This window comes from Cetorhinus maximus, unplaced genomic scaffold, assembly GCF_964194155.1.
Source record: "Cetorhinus maximus unplaced genomic scaffold, sCetMax3.hap1.1 HAP1_SCAFFOLD_915, whole genome shotgun sequence".
NCBI lineage: Eukaryota > Metazoa > Chordata > Chondrichthyes > Lamniformes > Cetorhinidae > Cetorhinus > Cetorhinus maximus.
The window spans coordinates 19,027-43,165 of record NW_027596857.1 but is presented as its reverse complement, the minus strand read 5'-3'; the positions used below and the strand labels follow the sequence as shown (position 1 = coordinate 43,165).

The 24,139-nt window shown below is 51.0% G+C and overlaps 3 non-coding genes and 2 pseudogenes across 3 annotated transcripts; all 5 read left to right on the top strand.

Moving 5' to 3' along the window:
- Positions 1-378: 378 nt before the first annotated feature.
- On the top strand, positions 379-562 carry LOC144675112 (U2 spliceosomal RNA). Its single transcript, XR_013574768.1, has one exon. It is a non-coding gene; the product is annotated as a U2 spliceosomal RNA (small nuclear RNA).
- Positions 563-7,397: 6,835 nt separating this feature from the next.
- On the top strand, positions 7,398-7,499 carry LOC144675114 (U2 spliceosomal RNA; annotated as a pseudogene).
- Positions 7,500-12,225: 4,726 nt separating this feature from the next.
- Positions 12,226-12,404, top strand: LOC144675106 (U2 spliceosomal RNA; annotated as a pseudogene).
- A 7,439-nt stretch (positions 12,405-19,843) lies between these two features.
- Positions 19,844-20,026, top strand: LOC144675097 (U2 spliceosomal RNA). The gene has a single exon (XR_013574762.1). It is a non-coding gene; the product is annotated as a U2 spliceosomal RNA (small nuclear RNA).
- Positions 20,027-23,375: 3,349 nt separating this feature from the next.
- On the top strand, positions 23,376-23,558 carry LOC144675101 (U2 spliceosomal RNA). Its single transcript, XR_013574764.1, has one exon. It is a non-coding gene; the product is annotated as a U2 spliceosomal RNA (small nuclear RNA).
- The last annotated feature ends 581 nt before the right edge of the window (positions 23,559-24,139 follow it).

Below are 24,139 nucleotides of genomic sequence, written 5' to 3'. Positions count from 1 at the left end.
GCGCTTTGGTCTGCCCGAAACTTGTTGGTCTTCCAGCACAAAGAGTTGTCCCCGACCGATTGTTGCGGACTGGCACAATCCAAAGTCCAGGACTACGTGCTGAGGGACGCACTAAAGCTTGGGGCAGCTGCCGCAAAGGCGCAATGGGGAAGGGTCGCTGTCTAAGACCTTTCTACCACAGCGCACCGAGAGACTGGGAACTGTTTAGAGCCCCTCGGGCTGTACAGATCAAAATGAAAGGCTGTAAATGATTGTAATATTGTTTGTACTAATGCACCTGGTGATACATTTTGTAAAAGTTTAACCCTGGATTGTACCCTTGTAAGGTTGTTTTTGAAATGGTTTGGAATGTGATTGAAGATATTTTATGAATAAAGTATATTTTTACAAAAAAAAAAAAAAAAAAAAATCTGTTCTTATCAGTTTAATATCTGATACGTCCCTTATCTGGGGACCATATATTAAATTGATTTTTGGAGCAGGGAGATGGAATAGGGGCTTGCTCCGTCCACTCCACACATCGACCCGGTATTGCAGTATCTCTGGGAACGGTGCACCCTCCCCTTTCCAGGGGATTTTCAATGCTAAAAATAGTTTTCTTACAAACATCTGCTTTCTTTACTTCTCAACATGTACATGTTCCAAAATCCAACTTTCTTTCTTTCTCTCTCTCTCTCTCTCTCTCTCTCTCACTCACTCACTCACCCGCAGCAGCTACACACAAAAAACACGCACTCTCACCCAACACTCGCTGGCAGGGCCGGCAGCAGATTGGACGCTACGTCCAGATCCCTGATGGAAACAGTTAAGGATGCCAAGCTGCACGACGTCTTCAGCAACCCTGCAGACGGAGCGCAGCGTAGATACACCTGGTCGCGGCCAGACGGGTCCATTCGTTCCAGGATAGACTTCCTGTTTGTGTCCCGTGCATTCACAGTCAGATCCACCGAGGTCAAGCCGGTGTTCTTCTCTGACCACTGCCTCCTACTGGCGGACTGCCACTTGGAGAAGGACCTGAGGGTGGGCAGGGGGGCATGGAAGCTAAATGTGCAACTGCTGACCCCAGAGAACATTGAGGAGCTCAAGAGGGATTACAAAGGTTGGAGAACCGTGAAACCCCTCTTTGAGTCCCTGACACACTGGTGGGAAGCGATCAAGGGAAACATCAAGAGGTTTTTCATCCTCAAAGGCACCCAGAAAGCTAGAAAGGAACCGAGGGAAATGTCCCGACTCCAGAAAAAGATGCAGAATCTGCTCCGGCTGCAGTCGATGGGGGTCGATGTCAAGGAGGAGCTCCAAGAGGTGAAGGGCCAGCAAGCCTCGCACTTTGCCTCGGAGGCCTCCAAGATCATCTTCCGTTCCAGAGTCCGCTCCATGGAGCAGGATGAGACGTGCTCACGTTTCTTCTTCCAAAAGGTACACAGAGAGCGCTCTGTGATCAGCAGCCTGAAGGAAGAAGACGGCTCAGTAAAGTCATCACGGTCCGACATTCTGAGGATCAGCAAATCCTTTTATGCCGGATTGTATGACGTGAAGCCCACGGACAGCACGGCCTCCCAGTCCTTCCTGTCCTCTATCACGGAGGTCTTAGACCACAGTACGCGGGAGAGCCTGGACAAACCGCTAACTCCTGATGAACTGACTAAGGCCCTCGAGTCCTTGGAGAAGAGTAAAACCCCCGGAAGCGACGGCTTGCCGACGGAGTTGTATTCGGCTCTGTGGGACTTGATCGGGCCAGACCTGCTAGGAGTGTACGAGAGTATGCTCCTGGCCGGTAGTATGTCAGAATCCATGAGGAAAGGCATCATCACCCTCATCTACAAGCACAAGGGGGAAAGGGAGGAAATTAGAAATTGGCGACCCATTTCACTGTTGAATGTGGACTATAAGATTCTGTCCAAGGTCATCACCAACCGGGTCAAATCCGCTCTGGAATTGGTGATTCACCCTGACCAGACCTGCTCTGTGCCAGGCAGGAAGATCTCTGACAGCCTGGCGCTGCTCAGGGATACGATTGCCTATGTACAGGACAGGGGTGTGGATACCTGCCTCATCAGCTTGGATCAGGAGAAGGCCTTTGACAGAATATCGCACACCTACATGGTAGATGTGCGCTCCAAAATGGGGTTTGGGGAGGGAATTCGAAATTGGATCCAACTGCTCTACACTAACATCAGTAGCGCAGTCTCAATCAACGGGTGGGAAACAGATAGCTTTCCGATTAAATCTGGAGTCAGGCAGGGCTGTCCTCTCTCGCCTGTTCTTTTCGTGTGTTGCATAGAACCCTTTGCCGAGTCCATCAGGAAGGATCCGGGCATAAGAGGAGTGACGATCCCAGGCAGTGGAGGCATTCAGGTAAAAGCCTCCCTGTACATGGACGACGTCGCCGTCTTCTGGTCGGATCCGCTGTCGGTGCGCAGACTGATCCACATCTGCGACAAGATAGGATATAAAGCAGTGTAAAGTAAGTTAATAACAAATTGAGAAAGTAAATATGGAACACAAAATATTTTAAAACGAGGGCACAGGTTAAAAACATGATCCTAATTTCTGTTGAACTGAATGAGGCGAGTCATTACAGTGCGTGACCGATTTGTTTAAGTGTGCGGGCCCATTAAATTTTTTGCACAGCCGCGCAAATTTAAAGGGGCTTATGTGGCGGTGTGTCTGTGAGGAAACGTTGACTGTGACCTCTCCTCATATCTTGTATCCCACTGTGAAACCATCTTCAGCTCCCAAATTGCACTCAGACAATGTGCTATATTTGCATATTGTGCAGGAGTCGGGGGAGGGGTCATGGGGCTGCCCCTTGTCTCTGTACTTGAAAACTGTCTCTAATGGCAGCCAGGCAGCAACTGTTGTGCTTACTCAAAGCCAACCTGAAGAAAAGGCAAGACATGTTGGGTGCTGAGAGGGAGAAGCATTGCCACTTTAGGTTCTACTTGGATTTTACTGAGGTAAAAGGTGATTGAAAAAGTCAAGCATTTCTCCCCTAGCAGTTACCACTGAGGACAAATAATAGCGAGCGCTGATCTGTCACTGAGCACTGAGGCCGGCCAAGGGGAGGCATCTGAAAGCTGCAGAGAAAGCAAGAAGCCAGGATGGACGACTGAGAATACAGAAAAATACTGGCTGAGGTAGACAGCAAAAACTGTGACACAAGCTCAGGTAAGCGTGGTGTTTTGCAGTTCAAGTGCATCACTTTGTGACAGTATAGATATTTTTCACTTTCCTAGGATAAGGCTGTTCCCTTTCTAGAAGTTAGAAGCAGCCGTGCAGATGTATTTTCTGCGCTCCTTTGCTTGCCTGCTGAATAGGACTGATTGGAGGTGAAAAGGTGATTAAAAGAGAGCCGACATCATTGCAGGCTGGCAGATACTGTGCTGTGCTGTGCACGCAGGTGGTTTTGTTGTTTGGCTTGTATGTGACTTCTGGTTGAAGCTGAAAGATTTCTAAAATTTTGAAGGAAATAATCTTTGAGAAGGGGAGAAACATTTTCAACATTTTAACAGGATCTAAGGCTGTTCACTGTGTCGTACCTGTACTTATCCTTGCTGCCACCTGTCTTCTCACTGCTGATCATCATCTTGTGTTATTATAATGATATAATGCATTGGACCTATTTACTGTGACTTCATAACATGACACATTTCCCTTCTGGTGATGTCATGCTGACATCCCGTAAAGGAAATAGACCAACAGTCAGCCCAAAAGAAGGCCCAATGCCAAGCAAAGGAAGCCCATAACGAGGATGCTAGACAGCTCGTACAAAAGAAAGCAGGGCATCAGGAAACAACTCAACAGCAGCTGACGTAGTACTCTCCAGGTTCAGTGCAGGAGAAGTACTGGAATCAGTAAAAACTAATGCCCCTACATGTACGAACATACAACTTAGGAGCAGGAGTAGGCCACTGGGCCCCAAGAGCCTGCTCCACTATTCAGAAGATCATGGCTGATCTGATTGCAACCTCAACCCCACATTCCTGCCTACCACCGATAACCTTCCACCCCGCCTTGTTAATCTATCCAGCTCTGTCTTGAAAATATTCAAAGACCCTGTTTCCACCACCTTTTGAGGAAGAGAGTTCCAAAGACTCACTACGCTCTGAGAGAAACGCTCCTGACTTTGCCTTCCCTGTAGATGTGGAAGGAGTTTAGCTGCATGCCAGGTCAGCCGGCAAGCTCCACAGACTGATCGGCGCAGGCTTGGAGGGCCGAAATACATGTTCCTGTGCTGTACGTTTTTTTTGTTCTTTGTTCTTTGACTGCCCAAACTGAAAGCAAAGACAAAAATACAGCAGGCCTCGATCGAAGAACTCCTCTGCGCTGTGAGCTAGTTGCTCACACGGAAACTCAGCTACAAAGACTCGTGGATTGTCTCTCATGCCTGTCACGTGTTCTCCCTTGTGACTGACCGTTTCTCGAAATTTCCCATTACCTGCCAGTTACACGACACATCTAGCGCAACCATTGCAGGAAGGAACATTGCAGACATTTCAAAATGGTCATAACAGACAGTCAGACAGTGCAATGGTATTTAAGTTGCCTACATAGATCATGTTTCACTCTGAGGTGCTTCAAGGCAAAAGTGATACATGTAGTATTCACTGGAAACATTCACCGTGTGTCTTACAGCCCGAGGAGCCTATGCAAATCCCAGCCCCTTGGTGCACTATGGCTGAAAGGTCGTAGACAGCCACCTTTCCCCATTGCGCCTCTGCCCCAAACTTTAGTGCGTCCCTCAGCACGTAGTCCTGGACCTTGGAATGTGCCAACTCTTTGCAATGGAAGACCAAGAAGTTTCAGGCAGCCAAAGAGCGTCTTTCACCGAGTTGATCCTCCGGCTGCAGTTGATGCTTGTCTCGGCGTGTGTCCCTGGGAACAGCCCGTAGAGCACAGTGTCCGGACCTGTGTCACGGAACTGCTCGGGATGAACCTCGACAAGAACCACGGCCACTCTCTTCAGACCTTTTCTGCAAAGGCAGATTCCACAAGGAGGTGGGCAACGGTCTCTTCCCCACCACAGCCACCTCGAGGGCAACGTGCAGAGGGGGTGAGGCTCCTGGCGTGTAGGAAGGACCTGACGGCAAGGTCCTTTCTCACCACCAGCCAAGCTACGTCTTTGTGCTTGTTGGAAGGTTCTGGTGATGAGGCGTTCTGCCAAATGACCCTGACAGTCTGTTCGGCGAACCATCCGACGGGATCCACCATCTCCTTTTCCCGCAGGGCCTCTAGGGTGATACGTGCTAACCACTGCCTGATGGACTTGCGGTTCCTCTGCATAATTTTTCCACACGGGACAGGTGATATGGCACTTGGAGCTTTCCGTGGCAGCGTGACCAGACCCATCCTTCGCAACACCAGGGACAGGTAGAACCTCAGCACGTAGTGACGCTTGGTGTTTGGGTCTACACACAGCTTGATACAGCCATACACAAAGGTGGCCATCAGGATGAGGGTGATGTTGGGCATGTTTTCTCCCCCTTCATCCAGAGGTTTTTTACATCATGTCCCTGCAAACATGGTCCACTTTTGACCTCCAGACAAAGCGGAAGTTGGCTCGCGTGATCGCCACAGCGCAGGAGTGAGGAATGGGCCAGACCTGCGCCATGTACAACACTGAGAGTGCCTCACGCCTGATGAGCAGGTTCTTACCCGCAATGGAGAGGGAGCTTTGCTCCCACAAGCCCAGTTCTTTTCTCACCATGGCTACTCGCTCCTTCCAGTTTCTAACGCATTCCCTGGTCCCTCCGAACCATATCCCCAGCAGCTTCAGGCAGTCTGACCTGCTGGTGAAAGGGACAAAGCTTAGTTCAGTTCCCAAAGGGCACGGCCTCGCTCTTGCCACGGTTTACCCTTGGCACCCGAGGCCGGTTCGAAGTGGTCGCAGGTGTTGATCGGTCTGCGCACCGATGTGTGAAAAGTGGGGAGTTGACCGTACTACCGCATCACCACACTGCCCCAGGTCCAATAGCATGGCGGAATGTATATACTGTAAAGTGCTTACTTATGAAATGTCAGCAAAGTAAACAAGGCTTGTGACGGCCTGTCACAATGCTACACCTTAGAGCGACAGCGCTCAGTGCAACCACTCCTTCACCAGCAGAATTACAGTGCGAACAACCCTTCCCAGTCATCATTGGACAAAAGGTATGACTACAACACCCAACCGATGGAACATGAAATCCGGCAGAAATCAGCAGCATCTGTCCAGAACCATGATCAGATCAAGTACGAGCACCCATTGTGAAGAAACCGATGGCGAATCAGGGAAGTACCAGAACAAGAAACACCAAGTAACCCCATCGCAAGCAGAACGCGATCTAAGACACGATCCCAGCGCAAGACTCCTACAGACAACCAGAATTGTGAGAACGTACGGCAATCTCAAACCAACTTCACAGTATCAACGAACCACCATTCCGTCCCAGGGACTCATAAGGTGATCACTTTGTACAATTGTAGGTTCAAACACAGAAGAGCAATTTGTTGTAATGTAAATAGTTCTTATTATTTAAGGGTACAGCTTGGAGTTGTTGTGGTATACCTTTAAAGAGCGTATCTAAAATTGCTGTGCATCGCCAGGCAGGGTGTGACGTGTATATACTCATGTATAATTCTCGGGCCGATGATAGGAGCTGTCCTAGAGACCTAGATATTGTTGTATATATTTCATCTCTTCAAATCAAAGAATTGAGTTAGCGATCCTCTTTGTGTCGTCGGTGTGTTTGCGTAAGGTGGAAAACACAACATGGAGGACCCCCATTTAAAGTGAATGGCAAAAGAACTAAGGCGACATGAGGAGAAACCTTCTTGCGCAGCGAGTGGTTAGAATCTGCAATGCACTGCCTGAGAGTGTGCTGGGGGCACTTTCAAGAGTGGCTTTCAAAAGAGAATCGGATAATTATCTGAAGAGAAAATATTTGCAGGGCTATGGGGAAAAGGCAGGTGAGTGGCACTAGGGGAGTTGCTCTTGCAAAGAGCTAGCACAGACACGACAGGCCGAATGGCCTCCTTTTCTGCTCTAACCAATCTAGGACTCTATGTGTGCAGCTCTGCACACTTGCTTGCTGCATTGTCACTCACGCCCTGCAAGACACGCAACTGCTTTCAAAAGCTTCTTCCACAGCAGCCTCTGACACTGACGTCCATGTGGATAGGCACAACCCTCTCCCATCTGATTGGTGGAATACTGCCGATCTACATAACTCTGATGCAGTCTCACTGAAAGAGAGAGAACAAAGGCAACTTTTCCAATTAGAAATCCCGGGACAAATATGCCAACAGTGAAACCGTCAGTGCTTAGATATATATATACATAAGTCTTTGAACGCTGTCAGTCTGCTTTAAAGGAGGGAAGGCAGATGGCACTCGGGGAAGTCAAGGGCGGCGCCGGCATCGCTTCTCGGCCTTTTGGCTAAGATCAAGTGTAGTATCTGTTCTTATCACCTGTCGGGAACAGCAACCCCCCAGAGGGGGTGAGTTTTGGAGAAGCTTCTCCAGCAAAGGTCATCTCAAAATCCGCTCACTACGTGAACCTCCAGATGCCACTGGAGCAGAACACGGCCAAGGAGATCTACCTCAGCCCATCCAAAGTGAAGGAATTTGAGCTCACTACGGGTATGAAGGAGCAGACTAAAGGTCTGGGACTCTCAGAGACAGTGGTTTTGGTAGGAGAATAAATGCTTTAATATGGGTTTAAAGATTGTATCCATAAATGTGCGTAGCATTAAATCTACTACGCGATGTGTTGCGACCTTGGACTACCTTGCCAAGGTCAAAGCTGACCTGTTGTTTCTGCAGGAGTGTGCGATACCGCACCTCAGCTCCTACAGGCAATGGTCACGATGGTGGTCCCACGGGCCATCGATCTGGTCGGGCGGAAACGACTCTCGTTCCTCCGGCCTGGGTATTCTGCTGCGGGGAGGCAACTTCACCGTCTCCGAGGTCAAGGAGGTGGTGGGCGGGCGACTCCTGGTAGCAGACGTAATGTACAAGAACGCTCCACTCCGGTTAATTAACGTGTACGGCCCGGCACAAGGGGCTGAGCGGCTGGAGGTTTTTCAGCAGCTCCCACTGCTGCTGGCGACCTCCAGGCCGGTCATTCTGGGCGGGGACTTCAACTGCATCATCGATGCGGCTGGACGATCCGGCAGGGCCGGAAGCAGATTGGACGCTACGTCCAGATCCCTGATGGAAACAGTTAAGGATGCCAAGCTGCACGACGTCTTCAGCAACCCTGCAGACGGAGCGCAGCGTAGATACACCTGGTCGCGGCCAGACGGGTCCATTCGTTCCAGGATAGACTTCCTGTTTGTGTCCCGTGCATTCACAGTCAGATCCACCGAGGTCAAGCCGGTGTTCTTCTCTGACCACTGCCTCCTACTGGCGGACTGCCACTTGGAGGAAGACCTGAGGGTGGGCAGGGGGGCATGGAAGCTAAATGTGCAACTGCTGACCCCAGAGAACATTGAGGAGCTCAAGAGGGATTACAAAGGTTGGAGAACCGTGAAACCCCTCTTTGAGTCCCTGACACACTGGTGGGAAGTGATCAAGGGAAGCATCAAGAGGTTTTTCATCCTCAAAGGCACCCAGAAAGCTAGAAAGGAACAGAGGGAAATGTCCCGACTCCAGGAAAAGATGCAGAATCTGCTCCGGCTGCGGTCGATGGGGGTCGATGTCAAGGAGGAGCTCCAAGAGGTGAAGGGCCAGCAAGCCTCGCACTTTGCCTCGGAGGCCTCCAAGATCATCTTCCGTTCCAGAGTCCGCTCCGTGGAGCAGGATGAGACGTGCTCACGTTTCTTCTTCCAAAAGGTACACAGAGAGCGCTCTGTGATCAGCAGCCTGAAGGAAGAAGACGGCTCAGTAAAGTCATCACGGTCCGACATTCTGAGGATCAGCAAATCCTTTTATGCCGGACTGTATGACGTGAAGCCCACGGACAGCACGGCCTCCCAGTCCTTCCTGTCCTCTATCACGGAGGTCCTAGACCACAGTACTCGGGAGAGCCTAGACAAACCGCTAACCCCTGACGAACTGACTAAGGCCCTCGAGTCCTTCGAGAAGAGTAAAACCCCCGGAAGCGACGGCCTGCCGGCGGAGTTGTATTCGGCTCTGTGGGACTTGATCGGCCCAGACCTGCTAGAAGTGTACGAGAGTATGCTCCTGGCCGGCAGCATGTCAGAATCCATGAGGAAAGGCATCATCACCCTCATCTACAAGCACAAGGGGGAAAGGGAGGAAATTAGAAATTGGCGACCCATTTCACTGTTGAATATGGACTATAAGATTCTGTCCAAGGTCATCGCCAACCGGGTCAAATCCGCTCTGGAATTGGTGATTCACCCTGACCAGACCTGCTCTGTGCCAGGCAGGAAGATCTCTGACAGCCTGGCGCTGCTCAGGGATACGATTGCCTACGTACAGGACAGGGGTGTGGATACCTGCCTCATCAGCTTGGATCAGGAGAAGGCCTTTGACAGAATATCGCACACCTACATGGGGGATGTGCTCTCCAAAATGGGCTTTGGGGAGGGAATTCGAAATTGGATCCAACTGCTCTACACTAACATCAGTAGCGCAGTCTCAATCAATGGGTGGGAAACAGATAGCTTTCCGATTAAATCTGGAGTCAGGCAGGGCTGCCCTCTCTCGCCTGTCCTTTTTGTGTGCTGCATAGAACCCTTTGCCGAGTCCATCAGGAAGGATCCGGGCATAAGAGGAGTGACGATCCCAGGCAGTGGAGGCACTCAGGTAAAAGCCTCCCTGTACATGGACGACGTCGCCGTCTTCTGCTCGGATCCGCTGTCGGTGCGCAGACTGATGCACGTCTGCGACCAGTTCGAACTGGCCTCGGGAGCCAAGGTAAATCGTGGGAAGAGCGAGGCCATGTTCTTTGGGAAGTGGGCTGACCGATCCTTTGTCCCCTTCACTGTCAGGGCTGACGGCCTGAAGGTGCTGGGGATATGGTTCGGAGGGACCGGGGCATGCGTTAGAAACTGGAAGGAGCGAGTGGCTATGGTGAAAAGGAAACTGGGCATGTGGGAGCGACGCTCCCTCTCCATTGCGGGTAAGAACCTGGTCATCAGGTGTGAGGTACTCTCGCTGTTGCTGTACGTGGCGCAGGTCTGGCCCATTCCACACTCCTGCGCGATGGCGATCACTCGAGCCATCTTCCGCTTTATCTGGAGGTCGAAAATGGATCGTGTCTGCAGGGACGCGATGTACAAGCCTCTAGATAAAGGGGGAAAAAACGTGCCCAACATCGCCCTCATACTGATGGCCACCTTTGTGTGCGGCTGCATCAAGCGGTGCGTAGACCCTCAGTACGCAAACACCAAGTGTCACTACGTGCTGAGGTTCTACCTGTCCCCGGTGTTGCGAAGGATGGGTCTGGCCACGCTGCCGCGGAACGCTCCAAGTAGTTGGACCGTGCCGTACCACCTGTCCCTGGTGGAAAAATTTATGCAGAAAAACACCTTTGACCACAAGTCCATCAGGCAGTGGTCGGCACGTAACGTCCTAGAGGCCCTGAGGGATAAGGAGAGGGTGGACCCTGTGGGATGGTTCCCCGAGCAGACTGTCAAAGTCATTTGGCAGAATGCCTCATCGCCAGAACTTTCCAACAAGCACCAAGACGTAGCTTGGCTGGTGGTGAGAAAGGCCCTCCCCGTCAGATCCTTCCTACACGCCAGGAGTCTCACCCCCTCTGCACGATGCCCTCGAGGTGGCTGTGGTGGGGAAGAGACCGTTGTTCACCTCCTTGTGGATTGTGCCTTTGCAAAGAAAGTCTGGAGAGAGATGCAGTGGTTGCTGTCGAGGTTCATCCCGAGCAGTTCTGTGACACAGGACTCTGTGCTCTACGGGCTGTTCCCAGGGACACACACCGAGACAAACATCAACTGCAGCTGGAGGATCATCAACTCGGTGAAAGACGCGCTTTGGTCTGCCCGAAACTTGTTGGTCTTCCAGCACAAAGAGTTGTCCCCGACCGATTGTTGCGGACTGGCACAATCCAAAGTCCAGGACTACGTGCTGAGGGACGCACTAAAGCTTGGGGCAGCTGCCGCAAAGGCGCAATGGGGAAGGGTCGCTGTCTAAGACCTTTCTACCACAGCGCACCGAGAGACTGGGAACTGTTTAGAGCCCCTCGGGCTGTACAGATCAAAATGAAAGGCTGTAAATGACTGTAATATTGTTTGTACTGATGCACCTGGTGATACATTTTGTAAAAGTTTAACCTGGATTGTACCCTTGTAATGTTGTTTTTGAAATGGTTTTGAATGTGATTGAAGATTTTTATGAATAAAGTATATTTTTACAAAAAAAAAAAAAAAAAAAAAATCTGTTCTTATCACCTGTCCCTGGTGGAAAAATTTATGCAGAAAAACACCTTTGACCACAAGTCCATCAGGCAGTGGTCAGCACGTAACGTCCTAGAGGCCCTGAGGGATAAGGAGAGGGTGGACCCTGTGGGATGGTTCCCCGAGCAGACTGTCAAAGTCATTTGGCAGAATGCCTCATCGCCAGAACTTTCCAACAAGCACCAAGACGTAGCTTGGCTGGTGGTGAGAAAGGCCCTCCCCGTCAGATCCTTCCTACACGCCAGGAGTCTCACCCCCTCTGCACGATGCCCTCGAGGTGGCTGTGGTGGGGAAGAGACCGTTGTTCACCTCCTTGTGGATTGTGCCTTTGCAAAGAAAGTCTGGAGAGAGATGCAGTGGTTGCTGTCGAGGTTCATCCCGAGCAGTTCTGTGACACAGGACTCTGTGCTCTACGGGCTGTTCCCAGGGACACACACCGAGACAAACATCAACTGCAGCTGGAGGATCATCAACTCGGTGAAAGACGCGCTTTGGTCTGCCCGAAACTTGTTGGTCTTCCAGCACAAAGATTTGTCCCCGACCGATTGTTGCGGACTGGCACAATCCAAAGTCCAGGACTACGTGCTGAGGGACGCACTAAAGCTTGGGGCAGCTGCCGCAAAGGCGCAATGGGGAAGGGTCGCTGTCTAAGACCTTTCTACCACAGCGCACCGAGAGACTGGGAACTGTTTAGAGCCCCTCGGGCTGTACAGATCAAAATGAAAGGCTGTAAATGACTGTAATATTGTTTGTACTGATGCACCTGGTGATACATTTTGTGAAAGTTTAACCTGGATTGTACCCTTGTAATGTTGTTTTTGAAATGGTTTTGAATGTGATTGAAGATTTTTATGAATAAAGTATATTTTTACAATAAAAAAAAAAAAATCTGTTCTTATCAGTTTAATATCTGATACGTCCCTTATCTGGGGACCATATATTAAATTGATTTTTGGAGCAGGGAGATGGAATAGGGGCTTGCTCCGTCCACTCCACGCATCGACCCGGTATTGCAGTATCTCTGGGAACGGTGCACCCTCCCCTTTCCAGGGGATTTTCAATGCTAAAAATAGTTTTCTTACAAACATCTGCTTTCTTTACTTCTCAACATGTACATGTTCCAAAATCCAACTTTCTTTGGAAAAACTCAGCAAGTCTGGCAGCATCGGCGGAGAAGAAATCAGTCAACGTTTCGAGCCCTCATGGCCCTTCAGCAGAACTGAAGCATAGTTTCAACAAGGGAGAAATATAAATTGGTTTAAGGTGGGTGGGGGGGAAGAGACACATTGAGGGTGTGGTGTGAGCAGATAATCAAAAGATGTCAGAGACAAAAGGGTCAAAGAGGTGTTGAAGGTGGTGGTCTTTGTCTGAGAAAAGTGCTAATTAAGAATGCAAGACAGGATATTCAAAGTACAGCTCTAGTGGGGGTGGGGTGGAAAGACTAAAGGTCTTTAGTCATTCTTAATTAGCACTTTTCTCAGACAAAGACCACCACCTTCAACACCTCTTTGACCCTTTTGTCTCTGACATCTTTTGATTATCTGCTCACACTACACCCTCAATGTGTCTCTTCCCCCCCCACCCACCTTAAACCAATTTATATTTCTCCCTTGTTGAAACTATGCTTCAGTTCTGCTGAAGGGCCATGAGGGCTCGAAACGTTGACTGGTTTCTTCTCCGCCGATGCTGCCAGACTTGCTGAGTTTTTCCAGGTAATTCTGTTTTTATTTTGTTTTGGATTTCCAGCATCCGCAGTAGCTTTTAGCTTTTTGTTTTTATCCAACTTTCTTTCTTTCTCTCTCTCTCTCTCTCTCTCTCTCTCACTCACTCACCCGCAGCAGCTACACACAAAAAACACGCACGCTCACCCAACACTCACAGACAGCACTCTCATCTCACAAACACTCTACCTCACTTATACAAAAACAGCTTTCACTTGCAAATACACCTCTCAAACACTCTCTCAGCTGCACCTTTCGCCTCACAACATTTTAAACCAGCTCTCTGCTGCCGCTGCCGCTGCTGACACAGCAACAATCAAAACTCACACCTCAAAGCTCACACACTTTACACAGCTACTCCGAAACCTCTACATCCACATTCACACAATCCTTACATTGCACAAGGAGCCCATTCCGCCCGTCGTGCCTGCACCAGCTCTCCCGGTGAACATTTCACCTCGTGCCTTTCTCCTGCCTTCTCCACGTAACCCGGCACATGCTTTCTTTTCAAATAATCATCTCATTCCCTCTTCAATTGAACCTGCCTCCGCCGCGCTATCAGGTGGTGCATTCCAGACCCTGACCGCTCGCTGCTCCTATCGCTTTTGCTTCTTTTGCCAGTTACTTTAAACCTGTGCCCTCTCCTTCTCGATCCTTGCCCCGGTGCAAACAGTTTCTCCCTATCTACTCTCTCCAGACCCCTCATGATTTTCAATACCTCTATCAAGTCTCCTCTCAGACTTCTTTTCCCCAAGGAATACAGTCCCAACTTCTCCAATCTTACTTCATAACTCAACTTCCTCGCCCCTGGAACCAAACTCGTAAACCTCTTCTGCACTCTCTCCAATGCCTCCACTACCTTCCTAAAATGCAAGTCAAAATGCAATCCCTCAGAGTCGGCATGGCTTTACGAAGAGTAAATCGTGTTTGACTAATTTGCTAGAGTTCTTTGAAGATGTGACAAGCAAAGTGGATAACGGGGATCCTGTAGATGTAGTATGTCTGGACTTCCAGAAGGCATTTGATAAGGTGCCGCACAAAAGATTAATACACAAGATAAGATCACACGCAGCTAAGGGTAATATATTAGCTTGGATAGAGGATTGGCTAACCAACAGAAAGCAGAGAGTCAAGATAAATGGGTCTTTTGTGGATGCCAAGCTGTAACTAGTGGGGTGCCACAGGGTTCGGTCCTCGGGCCCCAACTATTTACTTGGATTCAGGAGTAGAAGGTACTATAGCTAAATTTGCAGATGACACCAAAATAGGTGGGAAAGTAAGTTGCAATGAAGAAATAAGAAATTTACAAATGGATATGGACAGGTTAGGTGAATGGGCCAAAATTTGGCAGATGGAGTTTAACTAAGTTAAATAAGTTTAATAAGTGTGCGGTTATCCATTTTGGTCAGAAGAATAAAAAGGCGACTTATTATTCAAATGGAGAGAAACTTCAGAAATGCTTCAGCACAGAGGGATCTGGGTGTCCTCGCGCACGAATCGCTGAAAGCTAGTATGCAGGTACAGCAGGTAACAAGGAAGGCGAATGGAATCGCTTCTCGGCCTTTTGGCTAAGATCAAGTGTTGCAGGGGCGACACCATGGTCCTACCAAGGCAAGGTCGGGATGGAAGGGCTATAACCAATCGCAATCGAAATCCATACCGTGGGTTACCTATCACCGTCCGAGTCACGGTGAACCACAGCGAAGGAGGATCACCTATGGATCGGGGCTTCTTCACCAGGAGGATCCTGTTGAAGGCGTGCGGCTTCCAAGCTACGGAGATCTTCACCCTGCACGACTCCCGCAAAGGCGGTTATTTTGACGTGACGTTCAAGCGGGTGGCAGACTGCGTCCGGCTCCTGAGGGTGTTCGAGGAGAAGAGAGACCTGCCGGAGATGAAAATCCTGACGGCGGAGCCGCACTTTTCTCTGCCGTTGCAACGGGAACGTGAGGTGATGGTGCATGTGTACAACCCCTTCGTCCCTGTCGCCGACGTGGTCACCTTCCTCACCAGGTACTTCGATAAGGTGGGGAGCGGCACCGAGATTCGAGACGACTTGGGGATCTGGACAGGCAAACGCCTGTTTAAGGTCACGCTAAAGACCGATGGTAAGGGAGCCATTTTCCACCCTCCTTCCAGTTTCGCTATCGGGGGAAACCGTGGCTACCTGGTCTACGCTGGGCAACCCAAGCATTGTCGCTCATGCGGCAAGGCTGGTCATGTGGCGGCCAACTGCAGCGCCTCCCTCTGCAAGATCTGCAAACAGGAAGGGCACCAGACAAAAGACTGCAAACAGGCCAAGTGCTGCAACCTGTGTGGCGAGGCAAGTCACCTCTACAGGACCTGCCCCAAACGCTGCCGTACTTACGCACAGGCAGCCAAAGCCGACCACGGGGAAGCAGAAGAAATGTTCCGTGTCACTCCAACCACCAAGGCCCCCAGGGAGCTCAACGGGACAAAGGAGGACACAGAGAGAGACAAGGTGGAGAAAGAGATTGAGGCAACAGAGAGCCAATCAACAGCACTACCCCCTGAACCTTCCAGTCCTCAGGACAGCGAATCAATGGAGGAGGAGGCAGCAGTGGAAAAGCAGCAGGGGGAGTGGCGGACGGTGAAGAACAAGAAAAGTAAGAGGGAGCGAAGAAGAAGCAAAGGCGTTTCCCAGAGAAGCGGCAAGAGGCGTCTCCCATCCGACACGGATGACAAGGGCAGCAGCTCTTCGGATGAGGAAGTGCCAGAGCGGCACCGACAGAAGAGGCGGCAAAGCTCCAGGGCGTTGGAGGACGAGACACCCGAGCTCCAGAAAATTGGAGACAACAAGGAGACCAGCGCACCCCAACTTGGCCTGCAACCTGAGGAGGCCAGTGCACCACAGCCCCTGGAATCTGGGAGCAGTGAGGCAGTCATCGCACCCCAGCTCCAGGAAGCCGGGAACAGCAACCCCCCAGAGGGGGTGAGTTTTGGAGAAGCTTCTCCAGCAAAGGTCATCTCAAAATCCGCTCACTACGTGAACCTCCAGATGCCACCGGAGCAGAACACGGCCAAGGAGATCTACCTCAGCCCATCCAAAGTGAAGGAATTTGAGCTCACTACGGGTATGAAGGAGCAGACTAAAGGTCTGGGACTCTCAGAGACAGTGGGTTTGGTAGGAGAATAAATGCTTTAATATGGGTTTAAAGATTGTATCCATAAATGTGCGTAGCATTAAATCTACTACGCGATGTGTTGCGACCTTGGACTACCTAGCCAAGGTCAAAGCTGACCTGTTGTTTCTGCAGGAGTGTGCGATACCGCACCTCAGCTCCTACAGGCAATGGTCACGATGGTGGTCCCACGGGCCATCGATCTGGTCGGGCGGAAACGACTCTCGTTCCTCCGGCCTGGGTATTCTGCTGCGGGGAGGCAACTTCACCGTCTCCGAGGTCAAGGAGGTGGTGGGCGGGCGACTCCTGGTAGCAGACGTAATGTACAAGAACGCTCCACTCCGGTTAATTAACGTGTACGGCCCGGCACAAGGGGCTGAGCGGCTGGAGGTTTTTCAGCAGCTCCCACTGCTGCTGGCGACCTCCAGGCCGGTCATTCTGGGCGGGGACTTCAACTGCATCATCGATGCGGCTGGACGATCCGGCAGGGCCGGAAGCAGATTGGACGCTACGTCCAGATCCCTGATGGAAACAGTTAAGGATGCCAAGCTGCACGACGTCTTCAGCAACCCTGCAGACGGAGCGCAGCGTAGATACACCTGGTCGCGGCCAGACGGGTCCATTCGTTCCAGGATAGACTTCCTCTTTGTGTCCCGTGCATTCACAGTCAGATCCACCGAGGTCAAGCCGGTGTTCTTCTCTGACCACTGCATCCTACTGGCGGACTGCCACTTGGAGAAGGACCTGAGGGTGGGCAGGGGGGCATGGAAGCTATTCGTGCAACTGCTGACCCCAGAGAACATTGAGGAGCTCAAGAGGGCTTATGAAGGTTGGAGAACCATGAAACCCCTCTTTGAGTCTGACACACTGGTGGGAAGCGATCAAGGGAAACACCAAGAGGTTTTTCATCCTCAAAAGCATCCAGAAAGCTAGAAAGGAAGAGAGGGAAATGTCCCGACTCCAGAAAAACATGCAGAATCTGCTCCGGCTGCAGTCGGTGGGGGTCGATGTCAAGGAAGAACTCCAAGAGGTGAAGAGCCAGCAAGCCTCGCACTTTGCCTCCAAGAACATCTTCCGTTCCAGAGTCCGCTCCGTGGAGCAGGATGAGACGCGCTCACGTTTCTTCTTCCAAAAGGAACAGAGAGAGAGCTCTGTGTTCAGCAGCCTGAATGAAGAAGACAGATCAGTAAAGTCAGCGCAGTCCGACATTTTGAGGATCAGCAAATCCTTTTATGCCGGATTTTATGACGTGAAGCCGACGGACAGCACGGCCTCCCAGTCCTCCTTGTCCTCTATCACGGAGGTCTTAGGCGACAGTACACGGGAGAGGCTGGACAAACCGCGAACTCCTGACGAACTGACTTAGGCCCTTGAGTCCTTCGAGAAGAGTAAATCTCCCCAGAAGCGACGGCTTGCCGGCGGAGTTGTATTGGGCTCTGTGGGACTGGATGGGCCCAGACCTGCTAGGGGTGTACGAGAGTATGCTCCTGGCCGGCAGTATGTCAGAATCCATGAGGAAAGGCATCATCACCCTCATGTACAAGCACAAGGAAGAAAGGGAGGAAATTAGAAATTGGCGACCCATTTCACTGTTGAATGTGGACTATAAGATTCTGTCCAAGGTCATCGCCAATCGGGTCAAATCCGCTCTGGAATTGGTGATACACCCTGACCAGACCTGCACTGTGCCGGGCAGGAAGATCTCTGACAGCCTGGCGCTGCTCAGGGATACGATTGCCTATGTGCAGGACAGGGGTGTGGACACCTGCCTCATCAGCCTGGATTAGGAGAAAGCCTTTGACAGAATATCGCACACCTACATGGTGGATGTGCTCTCAAAATGGGGTTTGGGGAGGGAATTCGCAATTGGATCCAGTTGGATCCTACTCTACACTAACATCAGTAGCGCAGTCTCAATCAATGGGTGGGAATCAGATAGCTTTCCAATTAAATCTGGAGTCAGGCAGGGCTGTCCTCTCTCGCCTGTTCTTTGCTGAGTCCATCAGGAAGGATCCGGGCATTAGAGGAGTTACGATCCCAGGCAGTGGAGGCACTCAGATCAAAGCCTCCCTGTACATGGACGATGTCGCCGTCTTCTGTTCTGATCCGCTGTCGGTGTGCAGACTGATCCACATCTGCGACCAGTTCGAACTGGACTCGGGAGCCAAGGTAAATCGTGGGAAGAGCGAGGCCGTGTTCTTTGGGAACTGGGCTGACCGATCCTTTGTCCCCTTCACCGTCAGTGCTGACGGCCTGAAGGTGCTGGGGATATGGTTCAGAGGGACCGGGGTATGCGTTAGAAACTGGAAGGAGCGAGTGGCTATGGTGAAAAGGAAACTGGGCATGTGGGAGCGACGCTCCCTCTCCATTGCGGGTAAGAACCTGGTCATCAGGTGTGAGGTACTCTCGCTGTTGCTGTACGTGGCGCAGGTCTGGCCCATTCCACACTCCTGCGCGATGGCGATCACTCGAGCCATCTTCCGCTTTATCTGGAGGTCGAAAATGGATCGTGTCTGCAGGGACGCGATGTACAAGCCTCTAGATAAAGGGGGAAAAAACGTGCCCAACATCGCCCTCATACTGATGGCCACCTTTGTGTGTGGCTGCATCAAGCGGTGCGTAGACCCTCAGTACGCAAACACCAAGTGTCACTACGTGCTGAGGTTCTACCTGTCCCCGGTGTTGCGAAGGATGGGTCTGGCCACGCTGCCGCGGAACGCTCCAAGTAGTTGGACCGTGCCGTACCACCTGTCCCTGGTGGAAAAATTGATGCAGAAAAACACCTTTGACCACAAGTCCATCAGGCAGTGGTCAGCACGTAACGTCCTAGAGGCCCTGAGGGATAAGGAGAGGGTGGACCCTGTGGGATGGTTCCCCGAGCAGACTGTCAAAGTCATTTGGCAGAATGCCTCATCGCCAGAACTTTCCAACAAGCACCAAGACGTAGCTTGGCTGGTGGTGAGAAAGGCCCTCCCCGTCAGATCCTTCCTACACGCCAGGAGTCTCACCCCCTCTGCACGATGCCCTCGAGGTGGCTGTGGTGGGGAAGAGACCGTTGTTCACCTCCTTGTGGATTGTGCCTTTGCAAAGAAAGTCTGGAGAGAGATGCAGTGGTTGCTGTCGAGGTTCATCCCGAGCAGTTCTGTGACACAGGACTCTGTGCTCTACGGGCTGTTCCCAGGGACACACACCGAGACAAACATCAACTGCAGCTGGAGGATCATCAACTCGGTGAAAGAGGCGCTTTGGTCTGCCCGAAACTTGTTGGTCTTCCAGCACAAAGAGTTGTCCCCGACCGATTGTTGCGGACTGGCACAATCCAAAGTCCAGGACTACGTGCTGAGGGACGCACTAAAGCTTGGGGCAGCTGCCGCAAAGGCGCAATGGGGAAGGGTCGCTGTCTAAGACCTTTCTACCACAGCGCACCGAGAGACTGGGAACTGTTTAGAGCCCCTCGGGCTGTACAGATCAAAATGAAAGGCTGTAAATGACTGTAATATTGTTTGTACTGATGCACCTGGTGATACATTTTGTAAAAGTTTAACCTGGATTGTACCCTTGTAATGTTGTTTTTGAAATGGTTTTGAATGTGATTGAAGATTTTTATGAATAAAGTATATTTTTACAAAAAAAAAAAAAAAAAAAATCTGTTCTTATCAGTTTAATATCTGATACGTCCCTTATCTGGGGACCATATATTAAATTGATTTTTGGAACAGGGAGATGGAATAGGGGCTTGCTCCGTCCACTCCACGCATCGACCCGGTATTGCAGTATCTCTGGGAACGGTGCACCCTCCCCTTTCCAGGGGATTTTCAATGCTAAAAATAGTTTTCTTACAAACATCTGCTTTCTTTACTTCTCAACATGTACATGTTCCAAAATCCAACTTTCTTTCTTTCTCTCTCTCTCTCTCTCTCTCTCTCACTCACTCACTCACCCGCAGCAGCTACACACAAAAAACACGCACTCTCACCCAACACTCGCCGGCAGGGCCGGCAGCAGATTGGACGCTACGTCCAGATCCCTGATGGAAACAGTTAAGGATGCCAAGCTGCACGACGTCTTCAGCAACCCTGCAGACGGAGCGCAGCGTAGATACACCTGGTCGCGGCCAGACGGGTCCATTCGTTCCAGGATAGACTTCCTGTTTGTGTCCCGTGCATTCACAGTCAGATCCACCGAGGTCAAGCCGGTGTTCTTCTCTGACCACTGCCTCCTACTGGCGGACTGCCACTTGGAGGAAGACCTGAGGGTGGGCAGGGGGGCATGGAAGCTAAATGTGCAACTGCTGACCCCAGAGAACATTGAGGAGCTCAAGAGGGATTACAAAGGTTGGAGAACCGTGAAACCCCTCTTTGAGTCCCTGACACACTGGTGGGAAGTGATCAAGGGAAGCATCAAGAGGTTCTTCATCCTCAAAGGCACCCAGAAAGCTAGAAAGGAACAGAGGGAAATGTCCCGACTCCAGGAAAAGATGCAGAATCTGCTCCGGCTGCAGTCGATGGGGGTCGATGTCAAGGAGGAGCTCCAAGAGGTGAAGGGCCAGCAAGCCTCGCACTTTGCCTCGGAGGCCTCCAAGATCATCTTCCGTTCCAGAGTCCGCTCCGTGGAGCAGGATGAGACGTGCTCACGTTTCTTCTTCCAAAAGGTACACAGAGAGCGCTCTGTGATCAGCAGCCTGAAGGAAGAAGACGGCTCAGTAAAGTCATCACGGTCCGACATTCTGAGGATCAGCAAATCCTTTTATGCCGGACTGTATGACGTGAAGCCCACGGACAGCACGGCCTCCCAGTCCTTCCTGTCCTCTATCACGGAGGTCCTAGACCACAGTACGCGGGAGAGCCTAGACAAACCGCTAACTCCTGACGAACTGACTAAGGCCCTCGAGTCCTTCGAGAAGAGTAAAACCCCCGGAAGCGACGGCCTGCCGGCGGAGTTGTATTCGGCTCTGTGGGACTTGATCGGCCCAGACCTGCTAGAAGTGTACGAGAGTATGCTCCTGGCCGGCAGCATGTCAGAATCCATGAGGAAAGGCATCATCACCCTCATCTACAAGCACAAGGGGGAAAGGGAGGAAATTAGAAATTGGCGACCCATTTCACTGCTGAATATGGACTATAAGATTCTGTCCAAGGTCATCGCCAACCGGGTCAAATCCGCTCTGGAATTGGTGATTCACCCTGACCAGACCTGCTCTGTGCCAGGCAGGAAGATCTCTGACAGCCTGGCGCTGCTCAGGGATACGATTGCCTATGTACAGGACAGGGGTGTGGATACCTGCCTCATCAGCTTGGATCAGGAGAAGGCCTTTGACAGAATATCGCACACCTACATGGGGGATGTGCTCTCCAAAATGGGCTTTGGGGAGGGAATTCGAAATTGGATCCAACTGCTCTACACTAACATCAGTAGCGCAGTCTCAATCAATGGGTGGGAAACAGATAGCTTTCCGATTAAATCTGGAGTCAGGCAGGGCTGCCCTCTCTCGCCTGTCCTTTTTGTGTGCTGCATAGAACCCTTTGCCGAGTCCATCAGGAAGGATCCGGGCATAAGAGGAGTGACGATCCCAGGCAGTGGAGGCACTCAGGTAAAAGCCTCCCTGTACATGGACGACGTCGCCGTCTTCTGCTCGGATCCGCTGTCGGTGCGCAGACTGATGCACGTCTGCGACCAGTTCGAACTGGCCTCGGGAGCCAAGGTAAATCGTGGGAAGAGCGAGGCCATGTTCTTTGGGAACTGGGCTGACCGATCCTTTGTCCCCTTCACTGTCAGGGCTGACGGCCTGAAGGTGCTGGGGATATGGTTCGGAGGGACCGGGGCATGCGTTAGAAACTGGAAGGAGCGAGTGGCTATGGTGAAAAGGAAACTGGGCATGTGGGAGCGACGCTCCCTCTCCATTGCGGGTAAGAACCTGGTCATCAGGTGTGAGGTACTCTCGCTGTTGCTGTACGTGGCGCAGGTCTGGCCCATTCCACACTCCTGCGCGATGGCGATCACTCGAGCCATCTTCCGCTTTATCTGGAGGTCGAAAATGGATCGTGTCTGCAGGGACGCGATGTACAAGCCTCTAGATAAAGGGGGAAAAAACGTGCCCAACATCGCCCTCATACTGATGGCCACCTTTGTGTGCGGCTGCATCAAGCGGTGCGTAGACCCTCACTACGCAAACACCAAGTGTCACTACGTGCTGAGGTTCTACCTGTCCCCGGTGTTGCGAAGGATGGGTCTGGCCACGCTGCCGCGGAACGCTCCAAGTAGTTGGACCGCGCCGTACCACCTGTCCCTGGTGGAAAAATTTATGCAGAAAAACACCTTTGACCACAAGTCCATCAGGCAGTGGTCAGCACGTAACGTCCTAGAGGCCCTGAGGGATAAGGAGAGGGTGGACCCTGTGGGATGGTTCCCCGAGCAGACTGTCAAAGTCATTTGGCAGAATGCCTCATCGCCAGAACTTTCCAACAAGCACCAAGACGTAGCTTGGCTGGTGGTGAGAAAGGCCCTCCCCGTCAGATCCTTCCTACACGCCAGGAGTCTCACCCCCTCTGCACGATGCCCCCGAGGTGGCTGTGGTGGGGAAGAGACCGTTGTTCACCTCCTTGTGGATTGTGCCTTTGCAAAGAAAGTCTGGAGAGAGATGCAGTGGTTGCTGTCGAGGTTCATCCCGAGCAGTTCTGTGACACAGGACTCTGTGCTCTACGGGCTGTTCCCAGGGACACACACCGAGACAAACATCGACTGCAGCTGGAGGATCATCAACTCGGTGAAAGAGGCGCTTTGGTCTGCCCGAAACTTGTTGGTCTTCCAGCACAAAGAGTTGTCCCCGACCGATTGTTGCGGACTGGCACAATCCAAAGTCCAGGACTACGTGCTGAGGGACGCACTAAAGCTTGGGGCAGCTGCCGCAAAGGCGCAATGGGGAAGGGTCGCTGTCTAAGACCTTTCTACCACAGCGCACCGAGAGACTGGGAACTGTTTAGAGCCCCTCGGGCTGTACAGATCAAAATGATAGGCTGTAAATGACTGTAATATTGTTTGTACTGATGCACCTGGTGATACATTTTGTAAAAGTTTAACCTGGATTGTACCCTTGTAATGTTGTTTTTGAAATGGTTTTGAATGTGATTGAAGATTTTTATGAATAAAGTATATTTTTACAAAAAAAAAAAAAAAAAAAATCTGTTCTTATCAGTTTAATATCTGATACGTCCCTTATCTGGGGACCATATATTAAATTGATTTTTGGAGCAGGGAGATGGAATAGGGGCTTGCTCCGTCCACTCCACGCATCGACCCGGTATTGCAGTATCTCTGGGAACGGTGCACCCTCCCCTTTCCAGGGGATTTTCAATGCTAAAAATAGTTTTCTTACAAACATCTGCTTTCTTTACTTCTCAACATGTACATGTTCCAAAATCCAACTTTCTTTGGAAAAACTCAGCAAGTCTGGCAGCATCGGCGGAGAAGAAATCAGTCAACGTTTCGAGCCCTCATGGCCCTTCAGCAGAACTGAAGCATAGTTTCAACAAGGGAGAAATATAAATTGGTTTAAGGTGGGTGGGGGGGAAGAGACACATTGAGGGTGTGGTGTGAGCAGATAATCAAAAGATGTCAGAGACAAAAGGGTCAAAGAGGTGTTGAAGGTGGTGGTCTTTGTCTGAGAAAAGTGCTAATTAAGAATGCAAGACAGGATATTCAAAGTACAGCTCTAGTGGGGGTGGGGTGGAAAGACTAAAGGTCTTTAGTCATTCTTAATTAGCACTTTTCTCAGACAAAGACCACCACGTTCAACACCTCTTTGACCCTTTTGTCTCTGACATCTTTTGATTATCTGCTCACACTACACCCTCAATGTGTCTCTTCCCCCCCCACCCACCTTAAACCAATTTATATTTCTCCCTTGTTGAAACTA